We start from the raw sequence: 18896 nt of genomic DNA, 5'->3' as shown, positions 1-18896 counted from the left end.
CCTTTTGCGGAGCCCTTAGCCTAGCACCTAAGGAAGCTTGTGTCTCAGGTGCTTGTAGCCTTGAGCCTAAGAGAATGTTAGCTAGGAATGGTTACAGAGGCACATGTTTCCTCTGCAAGGCTGTGGTTAAGCCTGTATGATTTTTAAGCCCGGCCCTTGTCCGGGATCCCTGTAGCCTAGTGGCTAAAGCGGCTGTAGCCTTGTGGCTAAGGTGCCTGCTGTCTCGCGGCTCAGGTTTCTGTTGCTTTGTGGTTAATTCTGTATGTTTTTAAGCCCGGCCCTTGTGCAGGATCCCTGTAGCCTAGCGGCTGAGCAGCTGTGGTCTGTAGCCTAGCGGCTAAGGAAGCTTGTGACAAAGGTGCTTGTAGCCTAGAGGCTTGCGGAGAAGCCTGGATGTTTCCTCAGCAGGGCTGTGGTTAAGCCTGTATGTTTTTAAGCCTGGCCCTTGTCCGGGATCCCTTTAGTCTAGTGGCTAAGCAACCTGTAGCCGAGCAGCTATGGTGCCTGTAGCCTTTTGGCTAAGGTACCTGCAGTCTAGCAGCTCAGGTTTCTGTTCTGTGTCCAGGGTGAAGCCTGTATGTTTTTAAGCCCAGTGCTCATCCTGGATCCTTTACCGCTACCAGACGTGGAGCGCTTTCAGCCCATGTGACCTGTATGGCTGGTCCTCGTTAGTATAGTGGTCAGTATCCCCGCCTGTCACGCGGGAGACCGGGGTTCAATTCCCTGACGGGGAGGCCTCCTTTTGGGAAGCCCTTAGCCTAGCGCCTAAGGAAGCTTGTGTCTCAGGTGCTTGTAGCCTGGAGCCTAAGAGAATGTTAGCTAGGAATGGTTACAGAGGCACATGTTTCCTCTCCAAGGCTGTGGTTAAGCCTGTATGATTTTAAGCCCGGCCCTTGTCCGGGATCCCTGTAGCCTAGTGGCTAAAGCGGCTGTAGCCTTGTGGCTAAGGTGCCTGCTGTCTCGCGGCTCAGGTTTCTGTTGCCTTGTGGTTAATTCTGTATGTTTTTAAGCCCGGCCCTTGTGCGGGATCCATGTAGCCTAGCGGCTGAGCAGTTGTGGTCTGTAGCCTAGCGGCTAAGGAAGCTTGTGACAAAGGTGCTTGTAGCCTAGAGGCTTGCGGAGAAGCCTGGATGTTTCCTCAGCAAGGCTGTGGTTAAGCTTGTATGTTTTTAAGCCTGGCCCTTGTCCGGGATCCCTTTAGTCTAGTGGCTAAGCAGCTTGTAGCCTAGCAGCTAAGGTGCCTGTAGCCTTTTGGCTAAGGTACCTGCAGTCTCGCAGCTCAGGTTTCTGTTCTGTGTCCACGGTGAAGCCTGTATGTTTTCACGCCCAGTGCTCATCCTGGATCCTTTACCGCTACCAGACGTGGAGCGCTTTCAGCCCATGTGACCTGTATGGCTGGTCCTCGTTAGTATAGTGGTCAGTATCCCCGCCTGTCACGCGGGAGACCGGGGTTCAATTCCCCGACGGGGAGGCTTCCTTTTGCGGAGCCCTTAGCCTAGCACCTAAGGAAGCTTGTGTCTCAGGTGCTTGTAGCCTTGAGCCTAAGAGAATGTTAGCTAGGAATGGTTACAGAGGCACATGTTTCCTCTGCAAGGCTGTGGTTAAGCCTGTATGATTTTTAAGCCCGGCCCTTGTCCGGGATCCCTGTAGCCTAGTGGCTAAAGCGGCTGTAGCCTTGTGGCTAAGGTGCCTGCTGTCTCGCGGCTCAGGTTTCTGTTGCTTTGTGGTTAATTCTGTATGTTTTTAAGCCCGGCCCTTGTGCAGGATCCCTGTAGCCTAGCGGCTGAGCAGCTGTGGTCTGTAGCCTAGCGGCTAAGGAAGCTTGTGACAAAGGTGCTTGTAGCCTAGAGGCTTGCGGAGAAGCCTGGATGTTTCCTCAGCAGGGCTGTGGTTAAGCCTGTATGTTTTTAAGCCTGGCCCTTGTCCGGGATCCCTTTAGTCTAGTGGCTAAGCAACCTGTAGCCGAGCAGCTATGGTGCCTGTAGCCTTTTGGCTAAGGTACCTGCAGTCTAGCAGCTCAGGTTTCTGTTCTGTGTCCAGGGTGAAGCCTGTATGTTTTTAAGCCCAGTGCTCATCCTGGATCCTTTACCGCTACCAGACGTGGAGCGCTTTCAGCCCATGTGACCTGTATGGCTGGTCCTCGTTAGTATAGTGGTCAGTATCCCCGCCTGTCACGCGGGAGACCGGGGTTCAATTCCCCGACGGGGAGGCATGCTTTTGCGGAGCCCTAAGCCTATCACCAAAGGAAGCTTGTGTCTCAGGTGCTTGTAGCCTAGAGCCTAAGAGAATGTTTGCTAGGAATGGTTACAGAGGCACATGTTTCCTCTGCAAGGCTGTGGTTAAGCCTGTATGATTTTTAAGCCCGGCCCTTGTCCGGGATCCCTGTAGCCTAGTGGCTAAAGCGGCTGTAGCCTTGTGGCTAAGGTGCCTGCTGTCTCGCTGCTCAGGTTTCTGTTGCCTTCTGGTTAATTCTGTATGTTTTTAAGCCCGGCCCTTGTGCGGGATCCCTGTAGCCTAGTGGCTAAGCAACCTGTAGCCTAGCAGCTAAGGTGCCTTTAGCCTTTTGGCTAAGGTACCTGCAGTCTAGCAGCTCACGTTTCTGTTCTGTGTCCACCGTGAAGCCTGTATGTTTTTAAGCCCAGTGCTCATCCTGGATCCTTTACCGCTACCAGACGTGGAGCGCTTTCAGCCCATGTGACCTGTATGGCTGGTTCTCGTTAGTATAGTGGTCGGTATCCCCGCCTGTCACGCGGGAGACCGGGGTTCAATTCCCCGACGGGGAGGCCTCCTTTTGGGAAGCCCTTAGCCTAGCGCCTAAGGAAGCTTGTGTCTCAGGTGCTTGTAGCCTAGAGCCTAAGAGAATGTTAGCTAGGAATGGTTACAGAGGCACATGTTTCCTCTGCAAGGCTGTGGTTAAGCCTGTATGATTTTTAAGCCCGGCCCTTGTCCGGGATCCCTGTAGCCTAGTGGCTAAAGCGGCTGTAGCCTTGTGGCTAAGGTGCCTGCAGTCTCGCGGCTCAGGTTTCTGTTGCTTTGTGGTTAATTCTGTATGTTTTTAAGCCCGGCCCTTGTGCGGGATCCATGTAGCCTAGCGGCTGAGCAGCTGTGGTCTGTAGCCTAGCGGCTAAGGAAGCTTGTGACAAAGGTGCTTGTAGCCTAGAGGCTTGCGGAGAAGCCTGGATGTTTCCTCAGCAAGGCTGTGGTTAAGCCTGTATGTTTTTAAGCCTGGCCCTTGTCCGAGATCCCTTTAGTCTAGTGGCTAAGCAACCTGTAGCCGAGCAGCTAAGGTGCCTGTAGCCTTTTGGCTAAGGTACCTGCAGTCTAGCAGCTCAGGTTTCTGTTCTGTGTCCACGGTGAAGCCTGTATGTTTTTAAGCCCAGTGCTCATCCTGGATCCTTTACCGCTACCAGACGTGGAGCGCTTTCAGCCCATGTGACCTGTATGGCTGGTCCTCGTTAGTATAGTGGTCAGTATCCCCGCCTGTCACGCGGGAGACCGGGGTTCAATTCCCCGACGGGGAGGCTTCCTTTTGCGGAGCCCTTACCCTAGCACCTAAGGAAGCTTGTGTCTCAGGTGCTTGTAGCCTAGAGCCTAAGAGAATGTTAGCTAGGAATGGTTACAGAGGCACATGTTTCCTCTGCAAGGCTGTGGTTAAGCCTGTATGATTTTTAAGCCCGGCCCTTGTCCAGGATCCCTGTAGCCTAGTGGCTAAAGCGGCTGTAGCCTTGTGGCTAAGATGCCTGCTGTCTCGCGGCTCAGGTTTCTGTTGCCTTGTGGTTAATTCTGTATGTTTTTAAGCCCGGCCCTTGTGCGGGATCCATGTAGCCTAGCGGCTGAGCAGTTGTGGTCTGTAGCCTAGCGGCTAAGGAAGCTTGTGACAAAGGTGCTTGTAGCCAAGAGGCTTGCGGAGAAGCCTGGATGTTTCCTCAGCAAGGCTGTGGTTAAGCCTGTATGTTTTTAAGCCTGGCCCTTGTCCGAGATCCCTTTAGTCTAGTGGCTAAGCAACCTGTAGCCTAGCAGCTAAGGTGCCTGTAGCCTTTTGGCTAAGGTACCTGCAGTCTAGCAGCTCAGGTTTCTGTTCTGTGTCCACGGTGAAGCCTGTATGTTTTTAAGCCCAGTGCTCATCCTGGATCCTTTACCGCTACCAGACGTGGAGCGCTTTCAGCCCATGTGACCTGTATGGCTGGTCCTCGTTAGTATAGTGGTCAGTATCCCCGCCTGTCACGCGGGAGACCGGGGTTCAATTCCCCGACGGGGAGGCTTCCTTTTGCGGAGCCCTTACCCTAGCACCTAAGGAAGCTTGTGTCTCAGGTGCTTGTAGCCTAGAGCCTAAGAGAATGTTAGCTAGGAATGGTTACAGAGGCACATGTTTCCTCTGCAAGGCTGTGGTTAAGCCTGTATGATTTTTAAGCCCGGCCCTTGTCCAGGATCCCTGTAGCCTAGTGGCTAAAGCGGCTGTAGCCTTGTGGCTAAGGTGCCTGCTGTCTCGCGGCTCAGGTTTCTGTTGCCTTGTGGTTAATTCTGTATGTTTTTAAGCCCGGCCCTTGTGCGGGATCCATGTAGCCTAGCGGCTGAGCAGTTGTGGTCTGTAGCCTAGCGGCTAAGGAAGCTTGTGACAAAGGTGCTTGTAGCCTAGAGGCTTGCGGAGAAGCCTGGATGTTTCCTCAGCAAGGCTGTGGTTAAGCTTGTATGTTTTTAAGCCTGGCCCTTGTCCGGGATCCCTTTAGTCTAGTGGCTAAGCAGCTTGTAGCCTAGCAGCTAAGGTGCCTGTAGCCTTTTGGCTAAGGTACCTGCAGTCTCGCAGCTCAGGTTTCTGTTCTGTGTCCACGGTGAAGCCTGTATGTTTTCACGCCCAGTGCTCATCCTGGATCCTTTACCGCTACCAGACGTGGAGCGCTTTCATCCCATGTGACCTCTATGGCTGGTCCTCGTTAGTATAGTGGTCAGTATCCCCGCCTGTCACGCGGGAGACCGGGGTTCAATTCCCCGACGGGGAGGTCTCCTTTTGGGAAGCCCTTAGCCTAGCGCCTAAGGAAGCTTGTGGCTCAGGTTCTTGTAGCCTAGAGGTTAAGAGAATGTTAGCAAGGAATGGTTACAGAGGCACATGTTTCCTCTGCAAGGCTGTGGTTAAGCCTGTATGATTTTTAAGCCCGGCCCTTGTCCGGGATCCCTGTAGCCTAGTGGCTAATGCGGCTGTAGCCTTGTGGTTAAGGTGCCTGCTCTCTCGCGGCTCAGGTTTCTGTTGCTTTGTGGTTAATTCTGTATGTTTTTAAGCCCGGCCCTTGTGCAGGATCCCTGTAGACTAGCGGCTGAGCAGCTGTGGTCTGTAGCCTAGCGGCTAAGGAAGCTTGTGACAAACGTGTTTGTAGCCTAGAGGCTTGCGGAGAAGCCTGGATGTTTCCTCAGCAAGGCTGTGGTTAAGCCTGTATGTTTTTAAGCCTGGCCCTTTTCCGAGATCTCTTTAGTCTAGTGGCTATGCAACCTGTAGCCTAGCAGCTAAGGTGCCTGTAGCCTTTTGGCTAAGGTACCTGCAGTCTAGCAGCTCAGGTTTCTGTTCTGTGTCCAGGGTGAAGCCTGTATGTTTTTAAGCCCAGTGCTCATCCTGGATCCTTTACCGCTACCAGACGTGGAGCGCTTTCAGCCCATGTGACTTGTATGGCTGGTCCTCGTTAGTATAGTGGTCAGTATCCCCGCCTGTCACGCGGGAGACCGGGGTTCAATTCCCCGACGGGGAGGTCTACTTTTGGGGAGCCCTTAGCCTAGCACCTAAGGAAGCTTGTGTCTCAGGTGCTTGTAGCCTAGAGCCTAAGAGAATGTTAGCTAGGAATGGTAACAGAGGCACATGTTTCCTCTGCCAGGCTGTGGTTAAGCCTGTATGATTTTTAAGCCCGGCCCTTGTCCGGGATCCCTGTAGCCTAGCGGCTGAGCAGCTGTGGTCTGTAGCCTAGCGGCTAAGGAAGCTTGTGACAAACGTGCTTGTAGCCTAGAGGCTTGCGGAGAAGCCTGGATGTTTCCTCAGCAAGGCTGTGGTTAAGCCTATATGTTTTTAAGCCTGGCCCTTGTCCGGGATCCCTTTAGTCTAGTGGCTATGCAACCTGTAGCCTAGCAGCTAAGGTGCCTGTAGCCTTTTAGCTAAGGTGCCTGCAGTCTAGCAGCTCAGGTTTCTGTTCTGTGTCCACGGTGAAGCCTGTATGTTTTCACGCCCAGTGCTCATCCTGGATCCTTTACCGCTACCAGACGTGGAGCGCTTTCAGCCCATGTGACCTGTATGGCTGGTCCTCGTTAGTATAGTGGTCAGTATCCCCGCCTGTCACGCGGGAGACCGGGGTTCAATTCCCCGACGGGGAGGCATGCTTTTGCGGAGCCTTTAGCCTATCACCAAAGGAAGCTTGTGTCTCAGGTGCTTGTAGCCTAGAGCCTAAGAGAATGTTTGCTAGGAATGGTTACAGAGGCACATGTTTCCTCAGCAAGGCTGTGGTTAAGCCTGTATGATTTTTAAGCCCGGCCCTTGTCCGGGATCCCTGTAGCCTAGTGGCTAAAGCGGCTGTAGCCTTGTGGCTAAGGTGCCTGCTGTCTCGCTGCTCAGGTTTCTGTTGCCTTGTGGTTAATTCTGTATGTTTTTAAGCCCGGCCCTTGTGCGGGATCCCTGTAGCCTAGTGGCTAAGCAACCTGTAGCCTAGCAGCTAAGGTGCCTTTAGCCTTTTGGCTAAGGTACCTGCAGTCTAGCAGCTCAGGTTTCTGTTCTGTGTCCACGGTGAAGCCTGTATGTTTTTAAGCCCAGTGCTCATCCTGGATCCTTTACCGCTACCAGACGTGGAGCGCTTTCAGCCCATGTGACCTGTATGGCTGGTCCTCGTTAGTATAGTGGTCAGTATCCCCGCCTGTCACGCGGGAGACCGGGGTTCAATTCCCCGACGGGGAGGCCTCCTTTTGGGAAGCCCTTAGCCTAGCGCCTAAGGAAGCTTGTGTCTCAGGTGCTTGTAGCCTAGAGGTTAAGAGAATGTTAGCAAGGAATGGTTACAGAGGCACATGTTTCCTCTGCAAGGCTGTGGTTAAGCCTGTATGATTTTTAAGCCCGGCCCTTGTCCGGGATCCCTGTAGCCTAGTGGCTAAAGCGGCTGTAGCCTTGTGGCTAAGGTGCCTGCTGTCTCGCGGCTCAGGTTTCTGTTGCTTTGTGGTTAATTCTGTATGTTTTTAAGCCTGGCCCTTGTGCAGGATCCCTGTAGACTAGCAGCTGAGCAGCTGTGGTCTGTAGCCTAGCGGCTAAGGAAGCTTGTGACAAAGGTGCTTGTAGCCTAGAGGCTTGCGGAGAAGCCTGGATGTTTCCTCAGCAAGGCTGTGGTTAAGCCTGTATGTTTTTAACCCTGGCCCTTGTCCGAGATCCCTTTAGTCTAGTGGCTATGCAACCTGTAGCCGAGCAGCTAAGGTGCCTGTAGCTTTTTGGCTAAGGTACCTGCAGTCTCGCAGCTCAGGTTTCTGTTCTGTGTCCACGGTGAAGCATGTATGTTTTTAAGGCCAGTGCTCATCCTGGATCCTTTACCGCTACCAGACGTGGAGCGCTTTCAGCCCATGTGACCTGTATGGCTGGTCCTCGTTAGTATAGTGGTCAGTATCCCCGCCTGTCACGCGGGAGACCGGGGTTCAATTCCCCGACGGGGAGGTCTACTTTTGGGGAGCCCTTAGCCTAGCACCTAAGGAAGCTTGTGTCTCAGGTGCTTGTAGCCTAGAGCCTAAGAGAATGTTAGCTAGGAATGGTAACAGAGGCACATGTTTCCTCTGCCAGGCTGTGGTTAAGCCTGTATGATTTTTAAGCCCGGCCCTTGTCCGGGATCCCTGTAGCCTAGCGGCTGAGCAGCTGTGGTCTGTAGCCTAGCGGCTAAGGAAGCTTGTGACAAACGTGCTTGTAGCCTAGAGGCTTGCGGAGAAGCCTGGATGTTTCCTCAGCAAGGCTGTGGTTAAGCCTATATGTTTTTAAGCCTGGCCCTTGTCCGGGATCCCTTTAGTCTAGTGGCTATGCAACCTGTAGCCTAGCAGCTAAGGTGCCTGTAGCCTTTTAGCTAAGGTGCCTGCAGTCTAGCAGCTCAGGTTTCTGTTCTGTGTCCACGGTGAAGCCTGTATGTTTTCACGCCCAGTGCTCATCCTGGATCCTTTACCGCTACCAGACGTGGAGCGCTTTCAGCCCATGTGACCTGTATGGCTGGTCCTCGTTAGTATAGTGGTCAGTATCCCCGCCTGTCACGCGGGAGACCGGGGTTCAATTCCCCGACGGGGAGGCATGCTTTTGCGGAGCCTTTAGCCTATCACCAAAGGAAGCTTGTGTCTCAGGTGCTTGTAGCCTAGAGCCTAAGAGAATGTTTGCTAGGAATGGTTACAGAGGCACATGTTTCCTCTGCAAGGCTGTGGTTAAGCCTGTATGATTTTTAAGCCCGGCCCTTGTCCGGGATCCCTGTAGCCTAGTGGCTAAAGCGGCTGTAGCCTTGTGGCTAAGGTGCCTGCTGTCTCGCTGCTCAGGTTTCTGTTGCCTTGTGGTTAATTCTGTATGTTTTTAAGCCCGGCCCTTGTGCGGGATCCCTGTAGCCTAGTGGCTAAGCAACCTGTAGCCTAGCAGCTAAGGTGCCTTTAGCCTTTTGGCTAAGGTACCTGCAGTCTAGCAGCTCACGTTTCTGTTCTGTGTCCACCGTGAAGCCTGTATGTTTTTAAGCCCAGTGCTCATCCTGGATCCTTTACCGCTACCAGACGTGGAGCGCTTTCAGCCCATGTGACCTGTATGGCTGGTCCTCGTTAGTATAGTGGTCAGTATCCCCGCCTGTCACGCGGGAGACCGGGGTTCAATTCCCCGACGGGGAGGCCTCCTTTTGGGAAGCCCTTAGCCTAGCGCCTAAGGAAGCTTGTGTCTCAGGTGCTTGTAGCCTAGAGCCTAAGAGAATGTTAGCTAGGAATGGTTACAGAGGCACATGTTTCCTCTGCAAGGCTGTGGTTAAGCCTGTATGATTTTTAAGCCCGGCCCTTGTCCGGGATCCCTGTAGCCTAGTGGCTAAAGCGGCTGTAGCCTTGTGGCTAAGGTGCCTGCTGTCTCGCGGCTCAGGTTTCTGTTGCTTTGTGGTTAATTCTGTATGTTTTTAAGCCTGGCCCTTTTGCGGGATCCCTGTAGCCTAGCGGCTGAGCAGCTGTGGTCTGTAGCCTAGCGGCTAAGGAAGCTTGTGACAAAGGTGCTTGTAGCCTAGAGGCTTGCGGAGAAGCCTGGATGTTTCCTCAGCAAGGCTGTGGTTAAGCCTGTATGTTTTTAAGCCTGGCCCTTGTCCGGGATCCCTTTAGTCTAGTGGCTAAGCAACCTGTAGCCGAGCAGCTAAGGTGCCTGTAGCCTTTTGGCTAAGGTACCTGCAGTCTCGCAGCTCAGGTTTCTGTTCTGTGTCCAGGGTGAAGCCTGTATGTTTTTAAGCCCAGTGCTCATCCTGGATCCTTTACCGCTACCAGACGTGGAGCGCTTTCAGCCCATGTGACCTGTATGGCTGGTCCTCGTTAGTATAGTGGTCAGTATCCCCGCCTGTCACGCGGGAGACCGGGGTTCAATTCCCCGACGGGGAGGTCTCCTTTTGGGAAGCCCTTAGCCTAGCGCCTAAGGAAGCTTGTGGCTCAGGTTCTTGTAGCCTAGAGGTTAAGAGAATGTTAGCAAGGAATGGTTACAGAGGCACATGTTTCCTCTGCAAGGCTGTGGTTAAGCCTGTATGATTTTTAAGCCCGGCCCTTGTCCGGGATCCCTGTAGCCTAGTGGCTAAAGCGGCTGTAGCCTTTTGGCTAAGGTGCCTGCTCTCTCGCGGCTCAGGTTTCTGTTGCTTTGTGGTTAATTCTGTATGTTTTTAAGCCTGGCCCTTGTGCAGGATCCCTGTAGACTAGCGGCTGAGCAGCTGTGGTCTGTAGCCTAGCGGCTAAGGAAGCTTGTGACAAACGTGTTTGTAGCCTAGAGGCTTGCGGGGAAGCCTGGATGTTTCCTCAGCAAGGCTGTGGTTAAGCCTGTATGTTTTTAAGCCTGGCCCTTTTCCGAGATCTCTTTAGTCTAGTGGCTATGCAACCTGTAGCCTAGCAGCTAAGGTGCCTGTAGCCTTTTGGCTAAGGTACCTGCAGTCTAGCAGCTCAGGTTTCTGTTCTGTCTCCACGGTGAAGCCTGTATGTTTTTAAGCCCAGTGCTCATCCTGGATCCTTTACCGCTACCAGACGTGGAGCGCTTTCAGCCCATGTGACCTGTATGGCTGGTCCTCGTTAGTATAGTGGTCAGTATCCCCGCCTGTCACGCGGGAGACCGGGGTTCAATTCCCCGACGGGGAGGTCTACTTTTAGGGAGCCCTTAGCCTAGCACCTAAGGAAGCTTGTGTCTCAGGTGCTTGTAGCCTAGAGCCTAAGAGAATGTTAGCTAGGAATGGTAACAGAGGCACATGTTTCCTCTGCCAGGCTGTGGTTAAGCCTGTATGATTTTTAAGCCCGGCCCTTGTCCGGGATCCCTGTAGCCTAGCGGCTGAGCAGCTGTGGTCTGTAGCCTAGCGGCTAAGGAAGCTTGTGACAAACGTGCTTGTAGCCTAGAGGCTTGCGGAGAAGCCTGGATGTTTCCTCAGCAAGGCTGTGGTTAAGCCTATATGTTTTTAAGCCTGGCCCTTGTCCGGGATCCCTTTAGTCTAGTGGCTATGCAACCTGTAGCCTAGCAGCTAAGGTGCCTGTAGCCTTTTAGCTAAGGTGCCTGCAGTCTAGCAGCTCAGGTTTCTGTTCTGTGTCCACGGTGAAGCCTGTATGTTTTCACGCCCAGTGCTCATCCTGGATCCTTTACCGCTACCAGACGTGGAGCGCTTTCAGCCCATGTGACCTGTATGGCTGGTCCTTGTTAGTATAGTGGTCAGTATCCCCGCCTGTCACGCGCGAGACCGGGGTTCAATTCCCCGATGGGGAGGCATGCTTTTGCGGAGCCCTTAGCCTATCACCAAAGGAAGCTTGTGTCTCAGGTGCTTGTAGCCTAGAGCCTAAGAGAATGTTTGCTAGGAATGGTTACAGAGGCACATGTTTCCTCTGCAAGGCTGTGGTTAAGCCTGTATGATTTTTAAGCCCGGCCCTTGTCCGGGATCCCTGTAGCCTAGTGGCTAAAGCGGCTGTAGCCTTGTGGCTAAGGTGCCTGCTGTCTCGCTGCTCAGGTTTCTGTTGCCTTCTGGTTAATTCTGTATGTTTTTAAGCCCGGCCCTTGTGCGGGATCCCTGTAGCCTAGTGGCTAAGCAACCTGTAGCCTAGCAGCTAAGGTGCCTTTAGCCTTTTGGCTAAGGTACCTGCAGTCTAGCAGCTCATGTTTCTGTTCTGTGTCCACCGTGAAGCCTGTATGTTTTTAAGCCCAGTGCTCATCCTGGATCCTTTACCGCTACCAGACGTGGAGCGCTTTCAGCCCATGTGACCTGTATGGCTGGTCCTTGTTAGTATAGTGGTCAGTATCCCCGCCTGTCACGCGGGAGACCGGGGTTCAATTCCCCGACGGGGAGGCGCCCTTTTGCGGAGCCCATAGCCTATCACCTAAGGAAGCTTGTGTCTCAGGTGCTTGTAGCCTAGAGCCTAAGACAATGTTAGCTAGGAATGGTTACAGAGGCACATGTTTCCTCTGCAAGGCTGTGGTTAAGCCTGTATGCTTTTTAAGCCCGGCCCTTGTCCGGGATCCCTGTAGCCTAGTGGCTAAAGCGGCTGTAGCCTTGTGGCTAAGGTGCCTGCTGTCTCGCGGCTCAGGTTTCTGTTGCTTTGTGGTTAATTCTGTATGTTTTTAAGCCCGGCCCTTGTCCGGGATCCCTGTAGACTAGCGGCTGAGCAGCTGTGGTCTGTAGCCTAGCGGCTAAGGAAGCTTGTGACAAACGTGCTTGTAGCCTAGAGGCTTGCGGAGAAGCCTGGATGTTTCCTCAGCAAGGCTGTGGTTAAGCCTGTATGTTTTTATGCCTGGCCCTTGTCCGGGATCCCTTTAGTCTAGTGGCTAAGCAACCTGTAGCCGAGCAGCTAAGGTGCCTGTAGCCTTTTGGCTAAGGTACCTGCAGTCTAGCAGCTCAGGTTTCTGTTCTGTGTCCACGGTGAAGCCTGTATGTTTTCACGCCCAGTGCTCATCCTGGATCCTTTACCGCTACCAGACGTGGAGCGCTTTCAGCCCATGTGACCTGTATGGCTGGTCCTCGTTAGTATAGTGGTCAGTATCCCCGCCTGTCACGCGGGAGACCGGGGTTCAATTCCCCGACGGGGAGGCTTCCTTTTGCGGAGCCCTTACCCTAGCACCTAAGGAAGCTTGTGTCTCAGGTGCTTGTAGCCTAGAGCCTAAGAGAATGTTAGCTAGGAATGGTTACAGAGGCACATGTTTCCTCTGCAAGGCTGTGGTTAAGCTTGTATGTTTTTAAGCCTGGCTCTTGTCCGGGATCCCTTTAGTCTAGTGGCTAAGCAGCTTGTAGCCTAGCAGCTAAGGTGCCTGTAGCCTTTTGACAAAGGTGCTTGTAGCCTAGAGGCTTGCGGAGAAGCCTGGATGTTTCCTCAGCAAGGCTGTGGTTAAGCCTGTATGTTTATAAGCCTGGCCCTTGTCCGGGATCCCTTTAGTCTAGTGGCTAAGCAACCCGTAGCCTAGCAGCTAAGGTGCCTGTAGCCTTTTCGCTAAGGTGCCTACAGTCCAGCAGCTCAGGTTTCTGTTCTGTGTCCACGGTGAAGCCTGTATGTTTTCACGCCCAGTGCTCATCCTGGATCCTTTACCGCTACCAGACGTGGAGCGCTTTCAGCCCATGTGACCTGTATGGCTGGTCCTCGTTAGTATAGTGGTCAGTATCCCCGCCTGTCACGCGGGAGACCGGGGTTCAATTCCCCGACGGGGAGGCTTCCTTTTGCGGAGCCCTTACCCTAGCACCTAAGGAAGCTTGTGTCTCAGGTGCTTGTAGCCTAGAGCCTAAGAGAATGTTAGCTAGGAATGGTTACAGAGGCACATGTTTCCTCTGCAAGGCTGTGGTTAAGCTTGTATGTTTTTAAGCCTGGCCCTTGTCCGGGATCCCTTTAGTCTAGTGGCTAAGCAGCTTGTAGCCTAGCAGCTAAGGTGCCTGTAGCCTTTTGACAAAGGTGCTTGTAGCCTAGAGGCTTGCGGAGAAGCCTGGATGTTTCCTCAGCAAGGCTGTGGTTAAGCCTGTATGTTTATAAGCCTGGCCCTTGTCCGGGATCCCTTTAGTCTAGTGGCTAAGCAACCCGTAGCCTAGCAGCTAAGGTGCCTGTAGCCTTTTCGCTAAGGTGCCTACAGTCCAGCAGCTCAGGTTTCTGTTCTGTGTCCACGGTGAAGCCTGTATGTTTTTAAGGCCAGTGCTCATCCTGGATCCTTTACCGCTACCAGACGTGGAGAGCTTTCAGCCCATGTGACCTGTATGGCCGGTCCTTGTTAGTATAGTGGTCAGTATCCCCGCCTGTCACGCGGGAGACCGGGGTTCAATTCCCCGACGGGGAGGCTTCCTTTTGCGGAGCCCTTACCCTAGCACCTAAGGAAGCTTGTGTCTCAGGTGCTTGTAGCCTAGAGCCTAAGAGAATGTTAGCTAGGAATGGTTGCAGAGGCACATGTTTCCTCTGCAAGGCTGTGGTTAAGCTTGTATGATTTTTAAGCCCGGCCCTTGTCCGGGATCCCTGTAGCCTAGTGGCTAAAGCGGCTGTAGCCTTGTGGCTAAGGTGCCTGCTGTCTCGCGGCTCAGGTTTCTGTTGCCTTGTGGTTAATTCTGTATGTTTTTAAGCCCGGCCCTTGTGCGGGATTCCTGTAGACTAGCGGCTGAGCAGCTGTGGTCTTTAGCCTAGCGGCTAAGGAAGCTTGTGACAAAGGTGCTTGTAGCCTAGAGGCTTGCGGAGAAGCCTGGATGTTTCCTCAGCAAGGCTGTGGTTAAGCCTGTATGTTTTTAACCCTGGCCCTTGTCCGAGATCCCTTTAGTCTAGTGGCTATGCAACCTGTAGCCGAGCAGCTAAGGTGCCTGTAGCTTTTTGGCTAAGGTACCTGCAGTCTCGCAGCTCAGGTTTCTGTTCTGTGTCCACGGTGAAGCCTGTATGTTTTTAAGGCCAGTGCTCATCCTGGATCCTTTACCGCTACCAGACGTGGAGCGCTTTCAGCCCATGTGACCTGTATGGCTGGTCCTCGTTAGTATAGTGGTCAGTATCCCCGCCTGTCACGCGGGAGACCGGGGTTCAATTCCCCGACGGGGAGGCCTCGTTTTGGGAAGCCCTTATCCTAGCACCTAAGGAAGCTTGTGGCTAAGGTTCTTGTAGCCTAGAGGCTAAGGGAATGAAAGCTGGGAATAGGCTTCCTTTTGCTGCGCCTGTAGCCTAGCGGCTAAGGTGCGTGGGCCCTGGAAGGGTTTGTGGTTGAAGCCCGACGGGTTTGTTTGTTGAACAGCAAAGCCCTTGAGCCCCGCATTGCTCCAGGCAAGCTCAATAACTTAGCGAAAAGTATTTTAATCCAAAAACAAGGATGCGTTTGACCCAGGTCTGGGCCTTACCTTTGAGCGATAGAGCGCCTGGGAAAAGATCTGACCTGGCAAGCACAAGCCCACTGGCTTTCGGCATTCTGGCATTCAGCACATCGCCGCGTTCCTGACACTCCACGGACACGAGTGTGCGTGTTACTACTAGCCCCATCACGTTGTGCGAGACGTGGCTTGGTCTGTCGATCCGCTGCGCCGTTGCAGTACCGTTGGGGTCGGACGTGATGTTGCGTCATGTTCCGTTTTTTTCACCTGCTCTGGGGCAGATAGAGATAACTGAGGCCTGTTTGATGAGTCCCATTCTCTTTCACATGGAATTAAAATCAGCATTAAATAAAAAAAAAATAGACACTCTTACTTGGGGATATTTGCCGAGGTTTTGATTAGTGTGCATTACCCCTGTTAAATGAATGGAATAAAATCAAATAAAATTTAGAAAATATATATCCCCCCTCGCCTGGCTCAAGGGACTCGTTATCCGAACAAGCCCCGGTTCCGCGTCGGCGTGGAAACGCGTGTTGTGCGGTCCCCCCCCCCCCCGCCTTTCTCTCTCTCGCTCCATCCTCCTCTTACTCATCTCCCTCTCTCACACACACGCTCCCTCTTATTTTTCTCTCCATTTCTCTCATCCCCTCATCCTCTCACTCTCTCTTCCTGTCTTATTTCCCTCGTTTGCTCTCTCTCTCCGTCTCTCTTCCTCTCTTCTTCTCTTTTTCTCCCTCTTACTCATTTCCTGGCTAAATGGGCGACTGAGTGAGTTTACTTTGTCCAGCTCCCCCTTTCCACACACACACACACACACACACACGCTCACGCACACATACACACACACACACACCCACACACACACCCACGCACACACACACAGACACACACACACTCACACACACACACACACCCACACACCCACACACACACACACACACTCATACACTCACACAGACACACACACTCACATATACATACACACACTCACACACACTCACACACACACACACTCACACACTCACACACACACACACTCACACACACACTCTACACTCACACACTCACACACCCACTCATACTTACACACATTCATTCACACACACACACACACACACACACACACTCACACACCCACGCACACACACACTCACACAGACACACAGACACTCACACACACACACTCACACGCGCTCACACTCCCACACACACTCCAGCCCGGTGGGGAGTTCAGCGTTTAGCATCGCGGCGAGCGAGCGGAGCCCAAACGCGATCAATAACCAGGCCCCTCCGGCTGTACCACAGACCTAGCGCAGCAGCAGCAGGGTGTTTGGTTAGATTAGCCAGTGAAGCGCTGAGTAATGCTTGTGGGAGCCGAGGAGGCTGCCAGTTCAAAGCCCCAGACGGGGCACTTCCACTGCGCTCTGAATTACTTCAGAAATGCCCTGCTGCACTAACAGCATGTAGACAAACTGCACACAGGGCTTTTATACTGTGTATCTGAGGTTATAGATGTGTGTGTGAGAGTGTGTGTGTGAATTTATTATATCCTGTATGTATGGATTTTTTATCTCCATATGTTTACTGAAGGCTCTTGTTTTACACTGTTAATACGACATAACATAATGATGAGAACAGGCCATTCAGCACAGCAATGCACGCCATTTCCTACCAACTGCTTAGTTTACCTAAAAGCTAGGTAGCAACTAGCACCGTATCAAGCCTGGTCTTGAAAAACCCCAGAGTTTCTGCCTCCTAGCAAGCTATTCCACACACAGTGACCACTCTCTCTGTGTGCTCGGAACTCTGACCCCAGCACTGGACACACTGCGGTTTAATAATACTACGGATATTAGCGTCTTATTTTCATATCCATGAAACGTGTATTCTGAAATAGTATTCCGCGGCCATTCAGACACACAGTACCAGGCCTTTAGGCACACTTTCATTTCCCCCTTTTCTCTCCTTTTGTGTAACGTTATTGGCATAGCTCAGGGGTGTCAAACTCCAGTTCTGGAGGGCCACAGTGTCTGCTGGTTTTTGGTGCGTTTCATTACATTACATTACATGGCATTTAGCAGACGCTCTTATCCAGAGTGACGTACAATGAAGTGCAAATCAAACACAAGTATGAGTGCTAAGAGGACCTGAGAGGACAGTACAGTTCCGAGTCCTAGTGTAAACACAGATAATCAGAACCCTTGAAGAGTACAATCAACTTTCAAACTAGCATACCACAGTTGGCAGCTAGAATACCCTGAATACAACAATACAACAACCAATAAAAAACAACAGTATCTATACAATCTATACATAAGTGCAATTACAGTCTAAGGCTAATCATGGTGGTGAGTTAGCACGAGAGATACATTTCTAAGCCTTTCTTTGGCTGAAGAGTCCACACACCTTGTTCTCAAGGCCTTCGTTTGCTGCTGATTTAAAGGAAACCACAAACACCTGCAGACACAGGAGTTTGACACCCCTGGCATAGCTAGTCACTAACATATTTGTTGCATGCTATATATACATTAGCAAACCATAGGATGAGCTTATAATTAGTTAACCATTAACAAATACGTTACCTGACTTTCTCATTCCAATATGAACTGGCAATAACTAATACCGTTGCTTGCATCAATTAACGATCTACAAATACATTACCAGAGCTTTACTCGGTTCTCAGCAGCAGTTAGTTAACAGCAGCGTTAGTTTATGCCAATTCATGGAACCTTATTGTTGAGTGTTACCAATACTTCTCTATTCCTGAGAGAGTAGCAGTGATGTTCTCCACTCCTGTTTGTTGCCGTGGATACAGTCAGAGTGTCTGTCAAGCGGTTATGTGAGTGTAATGTCGGGTAACGGTCTGCGTTCAGCGTTCTCTGAGAAACCGCCGCCGCAAAAATAGCCAGAGGCAGTGTGTAGGAGAGTCTGTCCCAGGACTGCGGAGTTCACAGGATTCACAAGATTGAGGTTAGTCCTCGTGTTGCGCTTAAAATTCTCACAAGTCTGCAGCTTTCCAGATTTTACAGGCAAACTGCTGGCGAAGTATTGCAATGAGTCTGATTGACCCTGAAATGTGTTGGTTTTTTTTTTGTGGATGGTTAAAGGAAAGGTCTCGGTCAACAAGAAATGTGTGAGATTGAAAATGACTACAGTTGTAAAAAAAAAACAGATGTGAAAACACCAATTAGGATATGTTACAATGTTGCCTGGACCTTTTGCCCATGAAGGTAATTTCCTTTTTAATGAGGATATGACTCACAGGTGTCAACACTAATCATAAATGCCCGTCTCGCTGTAAAGCTGTAAATTGACTTGTCGGACGTGTAACCGAGTCAAGCCATTTTTACCCACAATGCAGTTTGTGATGGCTGGTCTTGCACCATTCAGGCGTTTCATCAGATCTGCGTACAGACTCTGCAACTGCCACCGAGCGGACCACATCCTGATAAAACACAATGGTGACTAATTAAAAAATCAATCAATAAAACATGCTAACTCCACACAGACACGGGGAGAACATGCTAACTCCACACAGACACGGGGAGAACATGCTAACTCCACACAGACACGGGGAGAACATGCTAACCCCACACAGACACGGGGAGAACATGCTAACTCCACACAGACACGTGTGGAGTTACACCTCACCCGAACTCCGCCACTGTGCCCTGAACGCCCCCCCCTGGGGGTGAGAGGGGTACTGTTACTGTGGTTCAGGTGTTGGTTGCCCCCCCCCCCCCCCACCCCCCCACCCCTACCAGGGTTCTCTCCCGCGTGTCTGGCACCGTCTGATGCTCTCTGACTTAATGGTCCGGTAAATGAGATTGTTACTGATGTGTTGTAGTGAGATACCGGTGGGGTGGGGGGTGTGAGGGGGGGGGGGGGGGGGGGGGTGACCTCGGGAGAAGCTATTGGTTCTGCTGCAGGAGAAACGCAAAAGGAGACAGGTGTAATCTACAGAGCCCTCTCACAGGAGTGTGTGTGTGTGTGTGTGTGTGTGTGCCTGTGTGCGTGTGTGTGTGTGTGTTTGCATGTGTGTGAGAGTCCGTGTGTGTGAATGTGTGTGAGTCTGAGTGAGTGAATATTTGCGCGTGTGTATGACTGTGAGCGTGTGAATGTTTGCGTGTTTGCGTGTGTGTGTGTGTGTTTGCGTGTGCGAGAAACACACAGGCATTAAATCTGTCTGTTCCAGTTCACACAACGCCCACAATCAGACGCCCCCACCCCCGCTGGCGTTCCTAGGCATGGAACCCAAACACTTTTAAAAATAGAGGTGTCAGAATATAGATACACTTCAAAATAGTCTAGAAGCAGATGAATGAGGCTTTCTCTAAATCCGAATGCTTGAGATGGGAGATATTGTCTCTTTTGATCGGGAACATTAAGCGTTAAGCTAGTTATCTCTCGCATGCAAAATCT

At 51.8% G+C, this 18896-nt stretch overlaps 18 non-coding genes across 18 annotated transcripts; all 18 read left to right on the top strand.

The window, feature by feature from the left end:
- Positions 1–1399: 1399 nt before the first annotated feature.
- On the top strand, positions 1400–1471 carry trnad-guc (transfer RNA aspartic acid (anticodon GUC)). The gene has a single exon. It is a non-coding gene; the product is annotated as a tRNA-Asp (tRNA).
- A 666-nt stretch (positions 1472–2137) lies between these two features.
- trnad-guc (transfer RNA aspartic acid (anticodon GUC)) lies at positions 2138–2209 on the top strand. Its single transcript has one exon. It is a non-coding gene; the product is annotated as a tRNA-Asp (tRNA).
- Positions 2210–3449: 1240 nt separating this feature from the next.
- trnad-guc (transfer RNA aspartic acid (anticodon GUC)) lies at positions 3450–3521 on the top strand. The gene has a single exon. It is a non-coding gene; the product is annotated as a tRNA-Asp (tRNA).
- Positions 3522–4187: 666 nt separating this feature from the next.
- On the top strand, positions 4188–4259 carry trnad-guc (transfer RNA aspartic acid (anticodon GUC)). Its single transcript has one exon. It is a non-coding gene; the product is annotated as a tRNA-Asp (tRNA).
- Positions 4260–4925: 666 nt separating this feature from the next.
- trnad-guc (transfer RNA aspartic acid (anticodon GUC)) lies at positions 4926–4997 on the top strand. The gene has a single exon. It is a non-coding gene; the product is annotated as a tRNA-Asp (tRNA).
- A 666-nt stretch (positions 4998–5663) lies between these two features.
- On the top strand, positions 5664–5735 carry trnad-guc (transfer RNA aspartic acid (anticodon GUC)). Its single transcript has one exon. It is a non-coding gene; the product is annotated as a tRNA-Asp (tRNA).
- A 541-nt stretch (positions 5736–6276) lies between these two features.
- On the top strand, positions 6277–6348 carry trnad-guc (transfer RNA aspartic acid (anticodon GUC)). The gene has a single exon. It is a non-coding gene; the product is annotated as a tRNA-Asp (tRNA).
- A 502-nt stretch (positions 6349–6850) lies between these two features.
- Positions 6851–6922, top strand: trnad-guc (transfer RNA aspartic acid (anticodon GUC)). The gene has a single exon. It is a non-coding gene; the product is annotated as a tRNA-Asp (tRNA).
- Positions 6923–7588: 666 nt separating this feature from the next.
- On the top strand, positions 7589–7660 carry trnad-guc (transfer RNA aspartic acid (anticodon GUC)). Its single transcript has one exon. It is a non-coding gene; the product is annotated as a tRNA-Asp (tRNA).
- Positions 7661–8201: 541 nt separating this feature from the next.
- trnad-guc (transfer RNA aspartic acid (anticodon GUC)) lies at positions 8202–8273 on the top strand. Its single transcript has one exon. It is a non-coding gene; the product is annotated as a tRNA-Asp (tRNA).
- A 502-nt stretch (positions 8274–8775) lies between these two features.
- Positions 8776–8847, top strand: trnad-guc (transfer RNA aspartic acid (anticodon GUC)). The gene has a single exon. It is a non-coding gene; the product is annotated as a tRNA-Asp (tRNA).
- Positions 8848–9513: 666 nt separating this feature from the next.
- trnad-guc (transfer RNA aspartic acid (anticodon GUC)) lies at positions 9514–9585 on the top strand. Its single transcript has one exon. It is a non-coding gene; the product is annotated as a tRNA-Asp (tRNA).
- Positions 9586–10251: 666 nt separating this feature from the next.
- trnad-guc (transfer RNA aspartic acid (anticodon GUC)) lies at positions 10252–10323 on the top strand. The gene has a single exon. It is a non-coding gene; the product is annotated as a tRNA-Asp (tRNA).
- A 1115-nt stretch (positions 10324–11438) lies between these two features.
- Positions 11439–11510, top strand: trnad-guc (transfer RNA aspartic acid (anticodon GUC)). Its single transcript has one exon. It is a non-coding gene; the product is annotated as a tRNA-Asp (tRNA).
- A 666-nt stretch (positions 11511–12176) lies between these two features.
- Positions 12177–12248, top strand: trnad-guc (transfer RNA aspartic acid (anticodon GUC)). Its single transcript has one exon. It is a non-coding gene; the product is annotated as a tRNA-Asp (tRNA).
- Positions 12249–12789: 541 nt separating this feature from the next.
- Positions 12790–12861, top strand: trnad-guc (transfer RNA aspartic acid (anticodon GUC)). The gene has a single exon. It is a non-coding gene; the product is annotated as a tRNA-Asp (tRNA).
- Positions 12862–13402: 541 nt separating this feature from the next.
- trnad-guc (transfer RNA aspartic acid (anticodon GUC)) lies at positions 13403–13474 on the top strand. Its single transcript has one exon. It is a non-coding gene; the product is annotated as a tRNA-Asp (tRNA).
- Positions 13475–14140: 666 nt separating this feature from the next.
- On the top strand, positions 14141–14212 carry trnad-guc (transfer RNA aspartic acid (anticodon GUC)). Its single transcript has one exon. It is a non-coding gene; the product is annotated as a tRNA-Asp (tRNA).
- The last annotated feature ends 4684 nt before the right edge of the window (positions 14213–18896 follow it).

Source organism: Conger conger, chromosome 1 (assembly GCF_963514075.1).
Source record: "Conger conger chromosome 1, fConCon1.1, whole genome shotgun sequence".
Classification (NCBI taxonomy): Eukaryota; Metazoa; Chordata; class Actinopteri; order Anguilliformes; family Congridae; genus Conger; species Conger conger.
The sequence above is the reverse complement of the archived record's forward strand: the minus strand, read 5'-3'. Positions and strand labels throughout refer to the sequence as shown.